This window comes from Camelus bactrianus, chromosome 11 (assembly GCF_048773025.1).
Source record: "Camelus bactrianus isolate YW-2024 breed Bactrian camel chromosome 11, ASM4877302v1, whole genome shotgun sequence".
NCBI lineage: Eukaryota > Metazoa > Chordata > Mammalia > Artiodactyla > Camelidae > Camelus > Camelus bactrianus.
In genome coordinates, this window is record NC_133549.1 from 24,543,672 (window position 1) to 24,550,058 (window position 6,387).

Below are 6,387 nucleotides of genomic sequence, written 5' to 3' on the forward strand. Positions count from 1 at the left end.
GAAAATTATTCAGCTATAAAAAGGAAAGTCAGCCCAAATGCCTTCTGAGAAGCATTACCAATCACACAGCAACCAGGAGCACGTGGGAGTCCGTTTTCCTGAACTCTAAACAACTCTAGATTTTACCAAATCTTTCAAAATTCCTTGCTGATCAAATATGCTAGAAATAATATCTAACTTTTTAAATGTGCATTTCTCCAATTGCCAGGGGACTTTTGGTCTCTTTTTGTATGTTTCTAGTTCAACTGCAGCTATTTTGTGAACTGCTGATTGATTCATATCTTTTGGGCAATTTTCTATTACTGTTGGATCACTCATCTCTTTCTTACAGATTGTAGAAGACTTTCTGTCCTCTCCAACCCGTATCTTTCTTTACAGAGGCCCTGATGGGTTCACAAAGTGAAGGAGATTCTGACTCAAGGAGAACACAGGGAAGCTGCCTTGAACCATCTCCCTCAGAGCTCTCCGGAATGGAGGAGGAAGCAGATTAGGAAGTTTCTCCCTCTCAGAATAGAGAGCTAGCTCTACTTTAGTTACACCCCCTGCTTATTACTACTATAACTGCAATATTTCCTCACAGTTCTCCTTCCATCTAGAATCTTCTTTTCCTAATCTTTGCAAGATACCCCTTACATTCCTCTGCCCTCAAAACACTCCCTGCCCCTGGTCTGCAGGGAGGACAAAGGATCTCCCCAATTGGATAAATGCCCAGATGGAGCAAACAGGGGAACCATGGGGAGAAGGCAGCTCCTCATCCTCCATCCCAGCCCAAGGAGCCTGCCTTCAGCTCCAGCGTGTCAGGCCTGCTCCTCCCAGCAGCGTCCGAGCAGGGCTGTGGCCACCTGGGGAGAAAAAGCAGGCACAGTCCCTTTGCCAGAGGACACTCAGGAATCAAACTCTTAGGTTCCTAAAGTCACAACATCCTCGGGAAGACACTTATAGGTCAACAGCAGATTTTGAGGTTTTGTGTCCCTTGGATGTTTGTCCCTTAAATTTGCACCTAGATTCTGAGGGCCCTGAACCAGCCCGGTTTCTCCCCTTCTAGGCTCGTCCCTTGCGCACGGCCCCTGCCCCTCTTTCCTCTCCTCCGTGAGATGCAGCAGTTGTCTCCACTTTGCCCCTGAGTGTCCTCCACCCCGTCAGAGCTTCCCAGCCACTCTCTCTGCACCGTCCCATGGATGGGTGTCCTCTCCTCCCCAGCACCAGGCTCTCACTCTCATGGAAGCGTTGAAGGGTGTGTTGGGCAGTATGTAAGCTGCCCCCAGCATGGATTCCCTCCGTGTTGACAGAGAACCACAATTTCATTCAGTTTCTGTTCCCGCCTGCCTGTCCCGTGGGCCTTGGGAGAAGCTGAGCCCAGACCCAGCTCTGAGAACTGGCCTCAGTGGTGGAGGAGGTGGTGTGAGCGCCACCAGGAGGCTCCCTGTCCTGATCAGTGATGGTGCAGGGAGGAGCATGTCCCCCAAACAGGCCAGTGAAGTGAAAGGAAAGGTCTGGCTGCAGGGGAGCGGGGACATGTCTGCTCTCTGCTTCCTACCAGCTGAGAGTGAAGCCAGCTCACAAGGGAGGCAGAGCAAGAGGATGGCGGGGATGCCAGTCCAGAGCCACCGGGCACCTTCACCCCCAAAGCCTGCACTCTCCCAGCTGCAGGGTCATCCCCTGGCCTTGATGTTTAAGGCATTTGAGACGGGGTTTCAGTCACATGCAGCGCAAAACATCCTCACCTCTTCCAGGTCCCATGAACCCCAGGAAAGAAAGTGCTTCTAAGATTCCTTAGAAAATCTTAGAAGAACAAGAAGTATCTTCTATTTGAGCCCCGCAAGCTGAGCAGACCTGTTCCTGTGCTGATCTTTTGTAGAGAAAACGCTAAAAATGGCTAAGACGCTTCATACAATACTAACTAAACGTGATGACAGCCATTCTGTCGTTTCCTTAACTTTAATAGAATTGGTCCTGAAGTCTCAACTGTAAATTAGATGTTTTGCTGGATTTTCTTTATAAATGTGCTTTACAAAATTAAACTTACTTCCTTCAATGACTAGTTTCTAAAGAGTTTTGTTACAACATTAATAGCTAATTTTGTTGAGTTTCTTTATCCTTTGAGATAGTAATATGAATTTTATTGTTTATTCCATTAATATACTACATTAATAGAATTTCTGATTTTGAATTATCTTTCCACCCTCAGGATAAATCCTTACTTTTGAAGAATATTTTCTAAACTACTGAATTCAGTTTCCTAAAATCCTATCCTATTCTGTTTTCTTTTATCTTATGCTTGAATCTAAGCTCATAAATTAGGTTGCTTAAATTTTCTTTCCTGTACTGTCCTTACCCATTACTCATATCAGATTATAGTTATCAGATTATTCTAAGTCTGTAAAAATGAGTTGAGTAGCCTTTTTATTTCCTCTAAGATATTCTGAATAAGATAAAGATGATTGAAGACACTGATATTCCTTGTAAAACTTCCTGGAACTATGGTTTTGAGCAGAAAACGTTTTTCACTCTGGATAATTTCAAAGCATCTGTCCTCCTATTTTATTAAATAATCTGTGAATTCCCATTTTTCCTCCAGTTTTATTGAGTTTCAATTGACATAGAGCACTGTATAAATTTAAGGTGTACAACAGAACGATTTCCCTTACATACATCATGAAGTTTTTATCATAATAACTTTAGTGAACGTCCATAATCTCATAGAGACACAAGCTAAAGAAGTAGACAAAAAAGTTTTATGTGAGATGAAAACTCTAAGGATTTACACTCTTAACAGCTTTCATATCTAACCTACGGCAGTGTTGATTGTATTTATCACGCTGTACATTACATGCTTAGAGCTTATTTTTCTTACGCCTGAATGTTTGTACATTTTGATTGACCCCACCCAATTTCCCCTCCCCCCCCACCTCTGGTAATCATTAATCTGATCTCTTTTTCTGTGAGTTTGTTTGTTTTTGAAGTGTAATGACATACAACACTATGTTTGTTCCTTGTACACAGTGTAGTGATTCAATATTTCTATATGTTTCAAAATGATCACTGTAATGAGCCTAGTTACAGAGCCACCATAGAAAGATGTCCATTTTTGACTGTGTTCCTTCACTGTAAATTTCATCCCCTTGACTCATTTATTTTGTAGCCAGAAGTTTATACTTCCTAATCTCCCTCACCTATTTCTTTCCTCCCCTTCACCTCCCTTCCCTTTTGGAATCACATATTTTTTCTCTATTATCTACAGCTCTGTGTCTATTTTCTTATGTTTGTTCATTTATTTTGTTTTTAAATTCCTCATGTAAGCAAAATCATACAGTATTTGTCTTTCTCTGTCTGACTTATTTCATTACTATAATACCCTCTAGGTCCATCCATGTTGTTGCAAATGACAAGAACTCATTCTTTTTATGGCTGAGTAATATTCCATTGTGTGTATATACTGCCTCTTCTTTATCCATTCATCTACTGATGGACATTTAGGTTGCTTCCATTTCTTGGCTATTGTAAATAGTGCTGCTGTGAACATTGGGGTGCGTGTATATAATGTTTTCATCTCCTTTGGATAAATACTCAGGAGTGGAACTGCTGGTTAATACTGTAGTTGCACTTTTAATTTTTTGAGGGATCTCCATTCTGTTTTCCGTAGTGGCTATACCAACTTACACTCCTACCAACAGTGTGCAAGGATTTCCTTTTCTGTGCATTCTTGCCAGCACTGGTTATTTGTTTTCCTTTTACATAACCATTCTGACAGGCGTGGGGCAATGTCTCAGTGTTGCTTTTATTTGCATTTTCCTGATGAGTAGTGATGCTAAGCACCTTTTCTTGTGCCTGTTGACCAAGCAGTCCCATGTCTTTTCTTTGGAAAATGTCTATTCAGACCCTCTTTTTTTAACACAAGTTGTTTGGTTTTCTTATGTTGCGTTTTATGTGTTCTTTGTGTATTTTGGATAGTAACACCTAATAGGATATGAAACAGAATGGGACCCTGCAGGGCCTTTCTGGGTACAGACTCCCCTGTGTCTCCCTCCTCTTGTTTGTAGAGACGCTTTAGCATCCTAGGCATTCCCTGAGTTCCAAAGAGCAAATTTAATCAGAGAAGTGAGAAAATGAAGAAACAAAGGAGAGTAATCAAGCAAGACAACATAATAATGGTTTAATTATAAAACAAAGTCAAGGACCTTTTGTTCCTCCCCAAGGGCTGTGGATAATACCCCGGGCCATACCCTTGAGCTGTTTCCCAGACACTGAAACCCCCACCACATGGAGGAAGTTAACTGTGTGCTGACCACCAGTATGTAGACCCCAGGCCTTTTGGAGTGGGATGTTTTAATGAATCTCTGTGTCTCTCTGACCCCCTCCCCTGGCCCTGGCCCAGTGCTCCACCCCCACGCTCTCCTCTCCTGATCTTACTGGTTTGACAGTTGCCTCCACGTGGCTCTTTCCTGGGCCCAGAGCCCAAAACCAACTGAACCTCCTGCAGAGATACTGGGGAAAGGGCAGATCTAGTCAGAGATCCAGGAGCACCTGGGCTGGGTCTGTCTTCTGCCTCCCATGGCGGTGGCCCCAGGTCCAGCAGAAGATTTTCATCAGCTTCCATTAGCTGGTGGTCACTGGGTGGGTCGACGTATGTCTGTACTGTCTGGTTGGCCAGCTCCTGGCCCTTCCAGCATATCCCATTGGTGGGAGACTCCTGAGCTTCAATCCATTGGCCATCTGTGTTCATCAATGTTTCTGAACCTTGGAAATATTGCTCTTTTATTTGAACCCATGTGATTTTGCTTTTTTCCCTACATTATCCATCCTGCTATGTGTTGAATTTCAAGAAGGTTTTTACCCAAAGTCAAAGGACTGTTTCTCGAAGTGACTGGGAAGTCACCTCCATAAGAGTCACCGTCGGGAGCAGTGAGGACTGCGAATCACTGCCCTGCACCAGACCAACCCGAGAGGTTCCCGAGTGATTCTAAAGCTTGATAACTGCTTCATTTTAAAACAACTGAACCATTTAAAGTCTTGAAACTGTCTTCATGTTTACCCGGGAGGAATTCAGAACATGCCACCCCACAGTATGTTGATCTGTCGTATTGACTATTTTGATTGAAAGACACTTGAAAAAAGGCAAATCCTAAAAAACAATAACAACACTCACACACACACTCTGACCTTTTCTGTCTTAAAAGCAGGAGATAAATTGCCACTGAAATGCATCGTCCTTATGTCAAAAGGAAATAACATTGTTCTCACTGGGACAAAAAGTTGAGTCCAGAGAATTCTACACACAGAGATCTTGATAAAATAATTAATTCTCTTCACCTCCCCAGCAGTCTACTTATTTTTCCACAATTGCCTCTTTGTTGAACCTCATGTAAAAGCAAGTCGGTTTCCCAATTTGGGGAGCTTTCATTTCTTATGGAGTCTCCCATGTCACGTGAACTTGCATTAAGTAAACCTGTGTGCTTTTCTCCTGTTGAGTCATCTTCTTTCAACTGAAGTCGCAGGTCCAGCCACACAAAACCCCGAGAAGGTGACGACAACGTTTGCCTCCCCCACAGCCAAACCGAATCCAGCTCAGCAGCCTTATCTCCAGGGATGAAGTCAGTCTGCTTCCCTGTGTGACAGGAGGGAGGCGGGCACATTACAGCCTCAGTTACAAATGGAGGACAAGTCCAGGGACCAGCCCTGGGCTCTTCCGACTGCTGTCCTTCCCGCAAAGCCCCTGCCTAGGGTGGGCTCAGTGCCCGCGGCTTTGCTGATGCAGCCTGTTTGCAAATTCCCTCCCGTCCTCCTGAAGAGGGCAGGCAACTCCTCAAAGCCTTCTTCCCTCTCTGAGCTTCCCTTCCCTCCACAAATAAGTCAAAGCAGGACTGGCTTCCCTTCCAGGAATCTCTTCCTGAAGTGGACATCCCTTTAGAACTGGGTCCTGCAACTCCCAGCCACCAGGGGACCCTCCCCACTGGAGACTTTCCCTTTTCCATTTCTCGTGCAAGTGGAGATGTCACTACTGTTCACACATTGGGGAATGAACATGAGAGGTGCTAACCCAGCTCCTCAGATGGTGCTGGAAGACGTTATCCAGTCCATCCTGGATACACACACATGCATGCACATACACAATACACACCCACAACATACGAAGGCCCATATGCATTTGTAAGTCAGGGTCTCCATCCAGTCCTAAGTAAACCTGAGGTCTTCTCCCCAGTCTGTTCTTTGCCCCTAGAGACCAAAATCAAAAACTGGCCAGACACTGAATTGAGCCAAGGACAGTCTCCAAAAGTCCTGTGTACAGGGGATCAAGGCATGTAGGACCCACCTTAGATGCTGCACTTGGCCTGGTCTCCTGCCTCAATCTCCATCCAATCTGCTGCACTGGTGGTTGTCATGGGAACC